Source organism: Pantherophis guttatus, chromosome 2 (genome assembly GCF_059756535.1).
Source record: "Pantherophis guttatus breed Tessera chromosome 2, ASM5975653v1, whole genome shotgun sequence".
NCBI lineage: Eukaryota > Metazoa > Chordata > Lepidosauria > Squamata > Colubridae > Pantherophis > Pantherophis guttatus.
In genome coordinates, this window is record NC_142064.1 from 146,913,610 (window position 1) to 146,921,828 (window position 8,219).

The window sequence follows — 8,219 nt, forward strand, 5'->3', positions numbered from 1 at the left end:
ACATTTGGAGACTCAAAGGTTGCCAATCCAAGCTTTGGAAGAGGTAAGCCTCCTAGGTGAGCATGTCTTTAACTTTCCTCTCCCAATATGCAGGTTCCTTAGACAGCATTAATGAGCCTGGCTTTGCTGAGTAGGAATTGATTTGTAAGATGGAGTTATTTTCATTGGGAGGCAAGAATGATGCTAGCAATGATTGCTGGAGTCAGCTTAGGAATTTCTTAACATCTACTAGAGCCAAAGGAATGAGGAGTAAACTGCCAGTGTCTCTGTTCCGGTGCTTAACTTAAACCTCCTCATTCAGATTCCCAGCATCATTATTGCTGAACAGCTTGGAATTGGACTTAGTTTCCTGGTCAGTTTAGCTGTCCTTGTATGTGTTGATCCGTTATTAGCCTTATGGATCTGTGTCCAGAAACCATGAGTGAGATCTAAAAGTGGCAGCCTTGAGGTGAGAGTTCTCTATAGCTATGGAATACATCACACTGCCCATCCCAAACTAAGGGGACCTAAGGTCTGCAGTGAGAGTTTCAGTTTTCTTAAAGAGAAATCTTTTTTCCAGATCAACGGCAACAACTTTTCTAAGCTGATTTTGCTGAAAAGGCAAATGAAACGCAGCAAGATTTCCATAGTGACATGTCCTCCGTTCGTTCACAGGTACACAGCCCAGGGTGTCAGAGGGGATCATTAGATTTCTGCAGCAGGGGCCCTGGCAAGGAACCTTTATTATGTGTACTTTAGTGTCTTAAAAACTTTGATCATCATCAAGGGCAAAAAAAAATTTCCTCCGTTCTATAATTGGTTGCAGATTGCTGCTGATAATAGGCTATAGGCAAGAGATAAAAAACCACTTGTTGGTATTACACAGTCATTCCCACCTCCCCAGCCTGAGTGGAAATCTTGTTGATAATTGTTTTTTAAGAGGGTAATCACCAAATTAGAAGGGTTATGCGCTGAGCCAATAAAACTTGAAGCTTGCCTTTTTCCATCTTTATCTGTTGGAAACATCTCATTTGACGGAAAGGGGTATGTGATTAAAATAGTCTCTCTAGTCTTAGCTGGGCAATGGATGTGACAAGAAGGGGAGTGCTTTTGGTTTAGATAAATCCCTTAAATGCATTTACTCAGCAGCACCCCAGGGAATTGCTTCCTTGCAGGATAAACCAAAGGCGGTTCTTTTTCTACTTAAAAAGCAAACCTCAAGCTACAACGTTTTGTTCATTTTCCTTCTTTATTGCTTTTTGTAATGTGAAATACAGAGCTGAGCTTTTTTTAAAAAAAATAAACAAATAAACAAACAAACAGGCCCAGCCAGTTTGACTAACTGAAAAGACCTGATTGAATGAGATGTTTTGATGAATTGGCCAAGGAGATGGGAGTGGAACTTTTCTTTAAATACAGTACCCTGATTCCACTGTTCTATTCATATTTTAAAATGTCGACTTTTTCTGGTACAATATCACTTTCCCCCTTCAGCTTTCTCTTTCCCACATTCAGCATAGGAGTGGCATCTTAGAGGCTTGGGAGGCATTTTGAGCTGGTCCCAGCAGAAGTGAATATATAATTTTTGTCATTCTGATTATATTGTGCAATACAAATAAAACATGCTGAGAGACTTAGCAAAATTGTTAAGGGAGTTTGAAAGTCCAGTTCTTATAGGGTATTTTTCTTATTAGAATCATACTTCTGGCTCCTTTAGTTCTACTGGCTCTAAGGTCAAGGATTTTTTTTCTCCTATTGATGTACTCATGTCTTCTATTGATGTACATTTAAAATAATTCAACATTTTTTGTGATTGTTAATCTAAATAGCTATTTCATGTGACATAGTTTTCCCTGTAATAATCTCCATGATTTCAATGCTCATTAGAATATTTTGTGTGAATGAAATCCTAGAGGGAATTATGGGAGCTCTCCTTTGAGTGGAAAAAGTCACCAGAACCAGCTTTTACACCTTGTGATTCGAATGCTTAATATTATCTTGTTCTAAAGGGTGAGATTCTTTCACCACTTACTTTAAAACCATGAAGATTTTTTAAAAAATTTAACACAGTTTGATAAGATTATAATTGAATTGAATTCGGGTGTTACTCATATTGTTTGGGCTGTGCTCCAAAATATCAGAGAGAACATATCTGTAGGGCTTTTTTCATAATTACTGTTAAAACATCCTGGGAAACCTTATGAAAAAGTTCTGCAAAAGCAAAACATTGGACATCAAAGACATATTTATTACACACAGTAAAACCTCTAAGCTGATTTCCAATATTCTCAACAGCCCACTCTTCCTGCATTTGTTGCCCATTTTGTGAGTAAGGAGATGTGTGGGTGTTTTATATATATATATATATATATACACATACCACACACACATTTGCACCTCTTTTAGAACAGGTTGTCCAAATATTTGTCCTTGGGAGAGAATTGAACTACTCAAATAATTGTCTAAGAATTTTAGATTCCTCTGCTGATAACTTTCTTCCTAAAAAAACTAATTCTGACAGAACTGTATAGTCTGTTCATGTAACTGTGTATCTGAACGAAGTCCAGATGTTTATCACCCAGGCGTTCAGTGTCACAATGGAAGTAGACCTCTGGAAAAAAAAGGGAAGGTGCAGATAGGCCTATATAATAATAATAATAATAGAAATGAGAGCAGTCCCTAAACTCAGTTGTGTGCATGTTTCTTTTCCCATGTGAATCTAGACCTAAATAGGGCATGTATATTAACTCCCGAGTTATATAGATAGCATTTATCCCTTGTGGGATCAGACAAATAGCACTTCTCTCTAGGTACTTGATATTCCTTGGCTTCTGTTATGGTGTATATACTCCAGAGGACTGGGGTAAAATCCATTTACTTTAGCTGGAGAGCATTATATTGTTTCTAATGAAAAACAAACATACATATATGAATTAGTAGTTACGAAGTCCTATAACCAAATTCCAAAAGTATCCAGTTCTGCAGAGAATGGATGCCAACTAATTATGTTTATATAATCAATATTTTAAACCAAACTGGAAATCAAACAGCAAAATTTATGTTTGTTTTCTTTCCACATATGAACTGAATGCACTGTATGAAGTAAGATAAATACAGATAGAAAATTAAATTTGGATTAAAGATACCAGGAGTGTGACTTTTGCCGAGATGTCTCCTTGATGTCTGAACTTTATTACCAGTGCCCTGATATGTTCCATGTGAGATGCGAATTACTTCAAGTTTCAATAGACAAAATTACAGAAATATATCTCTGTTCCCCCAATGCAGACTAAAATTTCTGTCAGCGGAATGTAAAACATATTGAACAGCTGACCAGATATGCTTTCCATCTGAATATATTGGTTAAGAGGGGGAAGCATTTATTGGCTTCTTGGAAGATGGCATTGGGAAGAAAATACACTTATGAAATTTTCTTTATTTATGTACTTGTTCCTGAAATAGGTATAAAACTTTGACAAGAACGACAGAAAAGCTTAGATAGTTGGAAACTGACTTCTTGAAAGCCAAAGATGGCCCTTGGGTGCTTGGCCTCACTTCATTGCCACACTGATAAAGCACCTAAAGTGTCATTTTTACTGGGTTTTTTAAAAAGCTATCCTTTGTGCCTCCATACAAAGTCCACATTCAGAATTGCTCTGCTTCCCGTTTCTGGTGGGAATTGGACCACTCTATGCAGGATCCAATTATTTTTGTTTAAGGGGAAATATTAAGACAGTTCTAGATCTAAATGAAGAGGTCCAGAACATCATTTGTGAACTCTTGTCTACTGCACTGTGGAATGGTACTAATCTTTCTCTGCCCTGCTTCAGGGAACAAGAATCCTGCTTCGGACTTTACATATTACCTCCTGCTTGCCCCCTTTTGTGAAAATGAAAACAGGTTTGTTTTTAGAGAAACAAAGCTCTGACATTTCTAAGAAATCAGTGTTCCTTTTTATTTTTTGCTTTCACCTGTATGAAGAGCCTAAAAAACAAATGTAGAAATTTTGTAAAACTCCAGGTCTCTTTAACTTGTGTAAATATATATATTTTTTAACCAGATGTATGAAGAACAAAAAAGATGTGCAATATCCCCAACCCGCTACAATATTCTTCACTTGTTTCTAACAAGCTTTCATTTGTATATTGTTATTGGGTTTGCTGGTGTGGCGCTCTTCCCCCTCCTCTTTTTTTTGGTGGGGTTAAACTTGCTTTTAAATAAAAGAAAAACCTCTTACTGCAAAAGCTTTTTTGTATTTGTAATATATTGTAAGTACATATTTGTGTAATGGAGATTATACTACTGTTAAGTTTTGTACTGTACTGGCTGAAGGTCTGTTATAAATAAACATGAGTAATTTAACAATCTGGTTCCTGGCTATCCTTAACTAATATTACTAATATTTGTGCTAACTCTTTAGATCAGCATCCTAATTCAGCACCATGTTAATACCTTGCAAAGGCTCCCTCATTCCTGCCAATAGGTGTGCAGAAGAACAAATCGGAAGGAAATTTGCTGTGATTCTCTTGCTTGTAAAGAAATCAACAGCGTAGCCCTTTAGAGAAGGCAACCTGTTTGCTTCAGAAGAATAAGCTGCATGTACAGTATATACTGTATATAGCCAAGGGTTGACTGTTCTCCATGGCTGCACGGAAACAAAGGTAAAATGAAGGGTGGTCAGTCTCTTTTGGCAAGAACATCATCTTGCTCGCCTAACCAACTGTTGGTCTACAGCGGGGGGGGGGGGGGGGCTTGCAGGCCGACCCCGGCCCACGGGGTGCTTAGATCTGGCCCATGGGGCCACCTGGAAACAGTGAGGGACCGACCCGCAGTGCCTCTGCCAGCAAAAACGGAGCAGCCCTCCCAAGTTCCATTTTCGCTGGCAGAGGGTTGCAGGAGGCTGTTGCAGCCAGAAACGGAGCTTGGGAGCCCATTTTCACTGCCAGAGCGCTTGGGCCGCCACAGGCGCCTCCAACACGAGTGACGTCAAGCTGTCCATGCCCACCCCAGCCCCCTGAGGTCAAACACAACCCTGATGCGGCCTTCAAATTAAATCAAATTTGACACTCGTGTTCTACAGAATGCTTTCTGGTAATATCCCCAGAAGGCAAGGGACCGATGTTAGGCTTTTTTTTTTCATTGTGGCATGAGGAGAAGGGGAGTAGGAGGCAAACTGCTTCCATTGTGACTTTTAAAAATGAATTAAAATTACATAGCCATTAGGGGCGTCAGTGGAGAGATCTGAGGGTGGATATGGATAGCAGCCTCCCAAAGATTTTCCCATGCTTGTTCTCATCTTTTTTTTTATTATTTTACATACCAGAAAATAGACTATTTGCCCTCATAATTTTGCAGTCTGATCTTTAAAGGCACTGGAGAACTGGATGGAGGCTATACCTACCCCCACCCCCACCCCCCCAGAATAAAGAGGAACCCATACACGTATAGAATTGGAATATACAAGCCTACAATAGACTCTGCAGAATGTATGCTTTTCTTTAAGATTAGACACACTGACAGCTGAATTGCAGATTTTCATATTGGGATACCTAAGAGAGTGTCTGTGTTCCTACTTTTGAAAAATGCAAGGTTTTGATAATCCATTTGTTGGCGAGTATCTAATGTTTTAGAAATTCAGGCATAATTGGTATGTGTGTGATTGCCAAGTGCAGACAGACAAGAATATGCATTGGGATTTACAATGGATGTGGATCCATAGTACAATCCATTTTAAGAGCCTCACATCTTACTAATTAGCACTTTCCACCCAATGAATCGACTATCACTTGTAATAAAAGAACAAGTGAAGGAGTGAAGTTCTTTTTATCTCTATAATGGGAATCTGAGACAAGAACTGCTGCTTATAGTGGCACCTAATGCCTATGATAAGTATTAGTTTCAGCAGCTGTTAATGGACAGCTTTGAACAAATCCTGGCTATTTCTCTGGCAAAAGAAATGTGCCCTTCAGCTTTGGCTGTTTCTATATCCTAATTAATATAATTTATTGTATTTAAAAAATCTATTAGTTTCCCTTTAACATGCAACAAAACAAAGTTTGATTCAATTTCAATCCCAAATACATATGTAAACATAAGAGTTTTAAAAATCAAATTAATCAAATACCCCTTTATAATTTGGCAATAATTCTCCTGGAAAGTTATAAATAAGTGGTCAACACTGTGACTGTTCACCTGCTCATCAACATGAGGGCAGGTCTTAAAGACTTTAAAGTCAGACACGTGCTAAAGGTAAAGATTCCCCTCGCACATACGTGCTAGTCATCCCCAACTCTAGGGGGCGGTGCTCATCTCTGTTTCAAAGCCGAAGAGCCAGCGTTGTCCGAAGAGGTCTATGGTCATGTGGCCAGCATGACTAAACGCCAAAGGTGCACGGAACACTGTTATCTTTCCATCAAAGGTGGTCCCTATTTTTCTACTTGCATTTTTTACATGCTTTCGAACTGCTAGATTGGCAGAAGCTGGGACAAGTAACGGGAGCTCACCCCGTTACACGGCACTAGGGAGTCGAACCGCTGAACTGCCTACCTTTCGATCGACAAGCTCAGCGTCTGAGCCACTGAGCCCCTTTTGACACATGCTAGACAAGCTAAAAAAGAAATTACATCTACAAAAACTTGGGGAATATGTTTTTTTTTAATGTAAGAACTATCCTTACCTCTTCACGAGCAAAAAGAACAAAGTTCTACTAAGGGGATTTATAATATTCCCAGCAAAATGGTAGTCATTTTTTTCCAAGAACAACACTCGTCTCTCCTGTTGAATACTGCCTTCCTTCTTAACTGATCAAAGGCCTCATACTATTTCTGCTTTCTTACATCATTTTCATTTTTGTACACAGTATATTTGTTCTGTTTTCAACGTTGTGGGCTAAGTGAAAGCTGACAGTATTTGCTTAACCAATTTCCACAGTTGTGCCTGTTTATCCAGGTTCTAATTAAATCAATAGCTTTTCAACTCTTTCTTCCTTTTCAGCAAAGCAAGTGGCAGGTCCAATGTTAATTATAGATTAACATTCCCCCTTCCCCAAAGGATTTGTTTATTCTGCAATTTTCAAAACTTTGGGGCTAACCTCTCTTCTATAATTTTTCTTCAGCTAAAGAGACAGAACCTACAAACCAGTATTTTTATGTTCATCTCATCCAAATACTTTATACTTTGCAGAACTTTATTGTTGCCCATCCTGATGGTTAATTGATGTTCTGCTCATGTACATTTTTCCATGTTCATGATATCACAAAAAGTCTGCTAATCTAACATTCTGAGCTGGATAGACATTAGGACCTGAATAATATTGTACCTTATACCACTTTTTTCCAACCATGTGTTTCTTAGCCTATCCATCACCCAGTGAAACAACTGGGACCTATTATGATAGAAACAAAGCACTCATTTTCCCCCCAGAAGGATCCTTGTAAGTGCATGTATTTTTTTTTATTTTTAATGAAAAGTTATAAATAAGCTAATTAAAATGTCAGGGACTTATCTTGTCTCCATCTTAAAATATTTATGAGTCCCCTCCTTGATATGTTGACCCTTGAAAATTGTACAACTTTGTCCTCTTACTAAGCATTGATTCAGAATGAAGTTACTTCAAAAGACTACAGGTAAGTCCTCAACTTACGACCACAATTGAGCCCAAAATTTATGTTAAGTGAGACATTTGTTAAGTGAGTTTTGCCCCGTTTTACGGCTTTTCTTGTCATAGTTGTTAAGTGAATCACTGCAGTTGATAAATTAGTAACCTGGTTGTTAATCTGGCTTCCTCATTGACTTTGCTTGTCAGAAGGTCACAAAAGGGGATACCAGGACGTTGGGACGCAGCGACGATCGTAAATATGAACCAGTTGCCAAGCACCTAAATTTTGATCACATGATCATGGGGATGCTGCACAGGTCATAACTATGAAAAATGGTCATAAGTCACATTTTTCAATGCCGTTGTAACTTTGAATGGTCACTAAATGAACTGTTGTAAGTCGAGGACTACTTGTATATGTACGTCTCCCTGTACCCATACAAGAAGTGGAAATACAATCTTTTAAACTGAAAGGTAAGATGCTAAATTGTGCTCTGCATGCCAACTTTGTAAGTACTTTGATTATACCCTAGCTTTGATGGCACACTAAACATCAGTCCTGTTCAGAGAATATGAAGAATATTATCCTTCCTTCCAGTTTTACTGATTTGCCTTTGTGTGCCAACAACACATCACACAGGAG